We start from the raw sequence: 9,496 nt of genomic DNA on the forward strand, positions 1-9,496 counted from the left end.
AGATAGAGTCTTGATGTGTTGCCCAGGGTGGAGTGCAGTGTCTCGATCTTGGCTCACTGCAACCCAGAGGCTCGATCTGCCTCCTGGGTTCAAGTGACTCTCCTGCCCCAGCATCCCGGGGACCTCTCTTCTTGGCTTCCAGATGGTTGTCTTCTCCCTGTGCCTCCTAATCTCCTCTTGTTAGAAGGATACAAATCAAACTGGATCAGGGCCCACCCTATTGACCTAATTTTACCTTAATTACCTCTTTAAAGACACTCTTCAAATGTCAAATTCTGTTGTACTGGGGATTAGGACTTGAACATATGAGTTTTGGAGGGGAACCCAGTTCAGCCCATAACACACATTCAGGGCAGTTTAGTGAAGAGGAGACTTGGAAGAAGTGGCTGTGCATCTTAAGACTGTGTGTGTTCCCTGAGGGGTGGAGGTGCGAGTCTGCAGGTGGATGGATACCCAGTTGGTGGGGGGGGGGGGTATGCAAGCCCCCTGGGATTTTTAGAGGGCTTTTGTTGGTGGATGTGAGGAATCCTAGAATTGCTGGAATACTGTGGCAATTTGGGTAGTTTTAATTTCATCTCTCTCTCTCTCTTCTACATGGATGCAAACTCTAAACAGACTAAGATGGCCTGGCACAGTAGCTTGTGCCTGTAATCCCAGCACTTTGGGAGGCTGAGGTGGGTGGATAACCTGAGGTCAGGAGTTCGAGACCAGCATGGGTAACATGGTGAAACCCCGTCTCTACTAAAAATACAAAAATTAGCCAGCCATGATGGCGGGCGCCTGTAATCCTAGCTAGTTGGGAGGCTGAGGCAGGAGAATAGCTTAAACCTGGGAGGTGGAGGTTGCAGTGAGCTGAGATCGCATCACTGCAACCTGGGCAACAGAGTGAGACTCTGTCTTTAAAAAAAAAAATCAGACTAAGATGATTTTGTTGTGAGATCTCTTTTGTGAAACAAATTCATTCATTCATTCAACTGTTATTTAGTGAGTTCCCTATCCCTTACCAGTCACTATACCTCAGTGGCTGAGGGTTTAATGGTAAATAAGGCAGACAAAAATCTCTGCCTTTATGGAATTTACATGCTGATAAAGGGAGACAGACAAGCAGCACAGGTAAGTCAAATCTTTAGCATGTTAGAGGGTGAAAACATGAAGAAAGATGGCATTTCCCGTCCTGATGCACCAACTCATCACTCTCACGTGGTAGGCAGTGCAGTTACACCCTGTCAAGGTCAAAGATCTTGTGCAACACACCCTCCACACAACCCTGCTTTGGGGAAAAATGAGAGTTTGGACAGCAGCAGCGCACACCTCACAGGCCTGCCAGAGACAGAGTGGAATGGAGCGGAAGTCCCTCCCCTGAGGAGAGCCTCCAGGGAGCGGCTGGGGCCGGGCAGACGCAGGTGCCAAATGAATGCCAGGAAATACTAGAGGAGGTTTAAAGGAAGACATAACAGGGGCCCAGGGAATTACGAGTGGGTGGCTTTTAGTGGGGTGATAAGGAGGGTCAAGTAAGGGGCAGCAGAGTACAGGATTTGCTGGGAGAATGGCCAGGCTTCAGGTCGAGGAGCACGTGGGTGGGGGTGAGTGGGGTGAGTTGAAGCTGATAACTGTGGAAGGTGAGTGCTCTAGGGCTGCCTGCGTGGTTGGCTGAAACTCACCCTTTAAACACTGTGTGTGTGTGTGTGTGTGTGTACACATACACAGGTGGACATATTGCCAACATTAACAATAAGCTGGGTGCAGTGGCTCACACCTGTAATCCCAGCACTTTGGAAGGCTGAAGTGGGCAGATCACCTAAGGTCAGGAGTTTGAGACCAGCCTGGCCCACATGGCGAAACCCTGTCTTTACTAAAAATACAAAAGTTAGCTGGCGTGGTGGCGAATGCCTGTAATCCCAGCTACTCGGGAGGCTGAGGCAGGAGTATCGCTTGAACCTGGGAGGTGGAGGTTGCAGTGAGCTGAGATCGTGCCACTGCACTCCAGCCTGGGTGACAGAGGGAGACTCCATCTCAAAAATAAATAAAATAAATAAGTCTATTTCTTAACACAAGCAATATAAACATAACCTGGAGGTATCATGTGAAATAAAACAACAAATTTTGCTTATATCTGTGTTCTAAAGGCCTTCACTAAAGATTATGACGTAGTTAGCTCTCCTGGGCTTTCTGCTTAGGGGCAGCACTTGGGCTGGGGATAAAGTATCCATCATCTTCCTGTTTCGATTCAGGCCAAAGTTGTCCCAGAACTCTTCTGCATACACTGTTGTTTCAGAGGAGGCAGGGAGACACCGTATTGCTGCCCTGGTTGCGGTGAGCCGAGATCGTGCCATTGCACTCCAGCCTGGGTAACAAGAGCGAAACTCCATCTCAAAAACAAACAAACAAACAAAAAAAACACAACGAACCAAACTAGGCTACCCTGCAAAATGGCACAATGTTCTCTGCTCCTACCACTTGCATAAAAACGACTTCACCCAGGTATAGCCTAGGAACTGAGATATTGTGAGAAAGAAAAACCAAATGATCACCTGTGGTCTTATACAATGTAAAGCTTAAGTGAGAAAAACAACTTTTAGAACTATAAGCAGAGAACAAGCCCACTAAGAATTAAAAAAGTGCATAGAAAAAAAGCAACCCAACTCTAGAATAAGGTAACAGTGGGATTAGTAGGGGATTTTATTTTCATTTTCACCCGTCTATAGTTTCTAATTTCTCCCAGTGAATATGGAGCACTTATTTAGGAGGCACTAGTTTAAAACTTCGCACTTTTTCCTCCTTCCCTCAAAAAAATGAAGGTAAGGTATAGTTTAAAATGTACTAGTCAAGTCACAAAATTCTTTAAGACGAGTGTGAACTCCAGGAGGTTTTTGGAGCACCCCCTGTTGCTAGCAGTTCCTTAAAAAGGAAAGTTAAGATTTTGGGCGTTAGACTCTGAGCTGTAAGGCCGTAGGAAACAAGGCCCTGCCTATTTGCTCCTGGCTGAGTGTGGTCTGCAAAGGTCAACGGCCTCTTTGGCATCTGGGGAGCAGAGGGAGTGGGCAGAAAGAGTAGAGAAGATTTAGGCTCCCAAGAGTTCTTTCTACAGTTTTATTTATTTATTTTTGAGACGGAGTTTTGCTCTTGTTTCCCAGGCTGGAGGGCAGTGGTGCGATCTTGGCTTGCTGCAACCTCTGCCTACCAGGTTCAAGCGATTCTCCTACCTTAGCCTCCTGAGTAGCTGGGATAACAGGCACTTGCTACCATGCCAGGCTAATTTTTTGTGCTTTTAGCAGAGGTGGGGTTTCACCATGTTGGCCAGTCTAGTCTCGAACTCCTGACCTCAAGGTGATCCACCCACTTCGGCCTCACAAAGTCCTGGGATTACAGGTGTTAGCTACCACACCCAGCCACGCTTCTGAGTTTCGATAGCCGTCCCATCCCTTCTAGGGTTTCACAGCTCGATTTGGGGCTGAACGCGGCAGATCTCTGGGGCCTCCAACATGAGAGCTTGGGCTTTACCCGTTAGATTTAACACAGTCACCTTCCGGCAGGCAGGTGAAGCCCCCTGACCCAAAAGGTGAGTAGCGGGTAGCTGTTGGGATAGCAGTTTTGGATGCTGCCACGAGATGGCGCCAGAGAACGGGGCTTGGAAGCCATCCTTGGCTAGGCTGTGGCCGGGCGGTGGAGAAGGAGCCAGGAGAGTCCTAAGGGAGGGCTAGAAACCAACCACAGGGCTAAGGAAGCGCCCCTGCCAGCAGCTGGCAGTTTGCCATATGATTTATTACCTAATATGTTCCTGGTAAAACATTTAGGAAAAGAAGAAAAATATTAAAAAAAAAAATCTATGTTGTCACCATTTAACAAGATGGTCCCCAAATAGCCTCCTGCCTGGAATTCACACCTTCGTGTGGCCCCTCCCCCACTGCAGCAGCGTTGGCCTGTGTGGCTGGTAGATTGCAGAGAGGTGATGGCATCCCACTTCTGAGATAAAACTGTGCAGTTTCTCTCTTGGTTTCTCTCTCTCTCCTCTCTCTTTCTTGCTCCCCGCTCCCTTCTCTCTCCCCACTCCCTCGAGCCCCCTCCCCCACCTGTCTCTCCAAAACCGGCCGGCATGTTCTGAGCAGCCTTAGGAGAGGCCCACGTGGTGAGCTGCTTCTGAACCTCCTGCCAACAGCTGCATGAGTGAATCTGGAAGCAGGTTCTCCCACCCTAGGTCAGCCTTTGGGTGACAGCAGCCTCCTGGGAGACCCTGAGCCAGAACCTACCCACATTCCCTGACTTACGGAAAGTATCTGAGATGAGAAATGTTTACTGTTTCAAACTGCTCTATTTTGGGATGATTTGTTACAGAGCAGGAGATAACTAATGTAGGCTGATACACCCTACCACATGTAATGCCACTCTTAACATTTTACTATAAATAATTCTGTAACCTAGAATTCTCACAAACACTACACACACACACACATACACACGCACACACATACATACACCTTCATGTATTTATTTTCATCTTTGTGCAAAACTGGAATCAAACATGTTCAAGTTTCTTTTTAAGATTAACATACTTCTTTGAGTAGTATCTCTTTTTCTTTCTTTTTTTTTTTTCCTGAGATGGAGTCTCACTCTCGCCCAGGCTGGAGTGCAGTGGTGCAATCTCAGCTCACTGCAACTTTCCCCTCTCGGGTTCAAGCGATTCTTCTGCCTCAGCCTCCCGAGTAGCTAGGATTACAGGCGTGCACCACCACACTCAGCTAATGTTTTTGTATTTTTAGTAGAGACAGGGTTTCACCATGTTGACCAGTCTGGTTTTGAACTCCTGACCTCATGATCTGCCCACCTTGGCCTCCCACGGTGCTGGGATTACAGGCGTGAGCCACTGCACCCAGTCTTCTTTGAGTAATATTTCTATTGAAGCGTGATACAGACAGAAAAATGGACTAATCATAGGTTGGTAGTTTGAGGAATTTTCCCAAAATGAATACATCCATATAACCAGCACCCAAATAAAAACAGTAGATACAGCCAGTAAGGCAGAAGCCGCCTGTCAGGTCTCCATATGCAATCCTGGAGCCTGAGAGCCTGACGTCCTGCCTGCCTTGGCTGATCATCTCCCATCCCCTCGCCTGTGTTCACCATTGTCCCTGATCGCCCAGCGGAGCTTCCCCAGACAAGCCCCCTTCACCCAACCCTGCTGTCTTAACTGTTCTTATGATAATGTGAATACCTCTCACCCATCCTGCCATCTTAACTGTTCTTATGATAATGTGAATACCCCTCACCCATCCTGCCATCTTAACTGTTCTTATGATAATGTGAATACCTCTCACCCATCCTGCCATCTTAACTGTTCTTATGATAATGTGAATACCTCTCACCCATCCTGCCATCTTAAATATTCTTATGGTAATGTGAATACCACTCACCCATCCTGCCATCTTAACTGTTCTTATGATAATGTGAATACCTCTCACCCATCCTGCCATCTTAACTGTTCTTATGGTAATGTGAATACCTCTCACCCATCCTGCCATCTTAACTGTTCTTATGATAATATGAATACCTCTCACCCATCCTGCCATCTTAACTGTTCTTTTGATAATATGAATACCCCTCACCCATCCTGCCATCTTAACTGTTCTTATGATAATGTGAATACCCCTCACCCATCCTGCCCTCTTAACTATTCTTACGATAATGTGAATACCCCTTACCCATCCTGCCATCTTAACTGCTCTTCTGCCTCACCCCACCCGCCATTGTAACTGAACTTGTAATGTATACTCCTTTCCCCTACCCCCACCACCGTAACTGATCTTACTCTGCAACACCCCTGCCCCCCGATAAACTACCCCAACCTATAAAGCCCATTCCCACCTTACCCCCTTCACCTGTCCTTTCTTGGATTTGGTCCACTTGCACACAAGCGAGAAATAAAACGGCCTTGCTGCCCACACAAAGCCTGTTTGGAAAATCCCTTTATTAAATGCATTTACTAGTCAGTACTCTTGGACCTGAATAACATTTGGTGCCGAAACCTGGGACAGGGCAACTCCCACGGGAGATTAGCCCGCTGTTCCAACTTTCCTAAAGAGGTTTACCTACCGACCTGGGCTCATCAGACCGGCCCGCAGGCGCACACCGCCGGCTGCTTTGGTAAGCAGTCTGTCTCTCTCTCTCTCTCTCTCTCTTTTTTGCCTTCCCCTCCTTTTGTCTTTTCCTTTCCACTTCCTCCCCCTTTTGGTCTTGTCCTTTTTCCACCGCAAAGACAAGGAAAATCAGGTAAACGAGGTTCTTCTGTATGGTTCAGGACTGGAAAAATCCTACGTAGGTCATGAACCAGGGGACCCAGTTTTCCCGAAGGGTTTGACTGTCGTGGAGACATTGGCCCTAGTCAACTCACCGACCAGGGTCATGGCCGATATCGGTGGCAGGTCGGCGTAGAGGGCGCTCTCTTTGACTGCTCACCAATGAGCAGGTTCAACTCAGGCTCAACTGGGGACGCCTGTTGAGCAGCTGGGTTGGGTGTCTATTCTTGTCTCTGCTGCCTTTCAGGAACCATGGGCAATCTCCATCCTCTCTCCCTCCCTCCTCTCTGCTGGCTTGTGTTCTAAAAAACCTCAAGCCTCTTCAACTGTCTTCTGACCTAAAACCCAAACATCTCATCTTCTTCTGTAACACAGCATGGCCACACTACAAGTTGAACAACGGCTCCAATTGGCCAAAAAATGGCACCTTCGACCTCTCGATTTTACAAAATGTAGACAATTTTTGTCGCACCAAGGGCAAATGGTCTGAAATACCCTACGTCCAGGCATTTTTTACATTTTGATCCATTTCCAGCCTCTGTTCCCAATGTGATCCCTCTCAAATTTTCCTTCCTTCTCTCCCATCTGCGCTCCCTGTCCCTGCCACCACTGCAGAGTCTGCCCTCTCTATAGACCCTTCTGACCTTCCCCCTCCTCCTTAGGCTCTCCCTTAGGCTGTTCCCCAACAGGCTGAGTGGAATCCTGCCCTCCCCACCACCCCTTCCCCCTCTCCTATGCCTCCTCTGCCACTTCTTCCCACACCCTGTCCGGGGCACAGTTCAGTCTAAAAACTAGCTCCCCCTCCCCAGCTCAGCAATTTCCCCTTCAGGAGGTGGCTGGAGCCAAAGGCATAATCAGGGTTCATGTTCCTTTTTCTTCATCTAATCTGTCCCAAATAAATCAGTGCTTAGGATCCTTTTCATCAGACGCTACTAAATATATCCAAGAGTTCCAATATCTAACTCAATCCTATAATTTAACCTGGAAAGACTTAAATGTCAGTCTAACTTCCACTCTTTCACCAAATGAATGAGATAAGAGTTTTTTCTCTGGCTCAGTCATATGGTAGGTCCGCAAACACCACAAGCCAGCCCTTCAAGAGGGCGTCAGCACAGTACCTAAGGAGGGACCCCAATAGCGATACCAGGTGGGCTCACCTGATCTTGCCAGGTGTAACTACCATAGTCTCTTACTTAGTTAAAGGACTTAAATGGGCAGCTTACAAATCTGTCAATTATGACAAGCTTTAAAAAACCACCCAAGGCAAGAATAAAAACCCCACCCAATTCATGGCCTGCCTGGCTGACACCCTTGGGCACTTCATTGCGCTAGATCCAGAAGGGCCAGAAGGCCGTCTCATCCTCAATATGCACTTTATTACACAGTCTGCCCCTGATATTAGAAAAAAGCTCCAAAAGTTAAATGCAGGCCCTCGAACCCCACAACAAGAATTAGTCAGCCTTGCCTTCAAGGTATTTAACAGCAGGGAGGAGGACCTGCCAATGTTGGCATCTGTGGTAAGAGGAACCCCGCTCCGTCAGCTAAGCCACAACCGCCAGGCAAGTTACCAAAACGCTCCCCTCAAGGACCTTGCTTCAAGTGCCACAACCCTGGTCATTGGGCCACGGAATGCCCACAGCCCGGGACTGCATGATGCTACGAGTGCCTGAATGCTGGCTACAGGGCAAACGCCTGTCAGCAGCCCCCTGCCCCTCACAAGTCATGTCCTGTTTGCAGGGGGCCCCCTTGGAGGTAATGCCCGACCTGCATTACCGACACCTCAATGGCACCTGGAGCCCAAGCCGGCTCCTTCCTGGGTCTCCTGGGCCTGGCCACTGAAGATTGACGCCACCTGGATGCTCCTGGAGCTCCCGGGAACGTCACGGACGCGGAGCTACGGGTAACTCTTACCATGGAGGGTAAGTCCGTCCCCTGCCTCGTCAACACGGGGGCTGCCCACAACACTTTACCCTCCTTTCAAGGGCCGGTTTCTCCGGCATCTATGACTGTTGTGGGAGTTGACGGCCAAGCTTCTAGACCACGCCAAGCCCCCAGCTTTGGTGTCAGCTAGGGCCACACTCCTTGGTCATTCCTACCTGCTCGGTCCCTTTACTAGGACAAAATATCTTAACTAAATTGTCTGCTTCCTTAATTATTCCTGGACTCCAGCCCCGTCTTATAGCCGGTCTTTTGCCGAGTTCTAAGCCTTCCCCACAATCCCCTCTTGTATCCCCAAATCTCAACCCGAGGGTCTGGGATACGTCTACTCTGCTGGCCACTAAACGTAAGCCTGTTATTATTCCATTAAAACCCAATCATCCCTACCCCGACCAAAGGCAGTACTCCCCCTCCCCAACAAGCTTTGCAAGGGCTAAAACCTGTTATCACCGGCCTGAGAGAAAGCATGGTCTCTTAAAACCCACCGGTTCTCCTTACAGCACTCCTATCTTGCCTGTCCAAAAACCGGCTGGTTCAGGACCTCCGCCTTATCAATCAAATTGTCCTCCCTGTACATCCAGTTGTGCAAAACCCACATACCCTTCTGTCTTCAATTCCTCCCTCCACAATCCACTCTTCTGTCCTTGATCTCAAAGATGCCTGTGTCACCACCCCGCTGCACCCTCCTCTCAGCGTCTCTTTGCCTTGACCTGAACTGACCCTGATACCCACCCTTCACAACAACTCACCTGGACCGTCCTGCCTCAGGATTTCAGGGACAGCCCATACCACAGCCAGGCCCTCGCTCTTTCTGTCCCTCGTCTTCCCACCTTATTCAGTACGCAGACGACCTTCTGCTGTGCGGCCCCGCTTATGAAACTTCTCAGCAAGACACCATCCTGCTTCTTCAGCACCTGTTTTTAAAAGGATAGCAGGTGTCCCCTTCTAAGGCCCAGATTTCTTCCACGTCTGTCACCTATCTGGGAATCATCCTCACCCGCGCTCTCCCTAGCGATCGGGTCCAGCTAAGCTCTGACACCCAAACCCCTCTCCCAAACAACAGCTTCTCTCCTTCCTGGGTGTGGTTGGCTACTTTCGCCTCTGGATACCAGGTTTTGCTATTCTAACTAAGCTATTGTATAAACTCACTAAAGGAAACTTATCCGACTCTGTTGATCCTAAATCCTTTCCTCACTGCTCCTTTCCCTTCTTAAACACAGCTCTAAAAACGGCCCCCACTCTAGCTCTCCCCAGTTTGTCTCAACCCT

This window comes from Saimiri boliviensis, chromosome 6 (assembly GCF_048565385.1).
Source record: "Saimiri boliviensis isolate mSaiBol1 chromosome 6, mSaiBol1.pri, whole genome shotgun sequence".
Lineage (NCBI taxonomy): Eukaryota > Metazoa > Chordata > Mammalia > Primates > Cebidae > Saimiri > Saimiri boliviensis.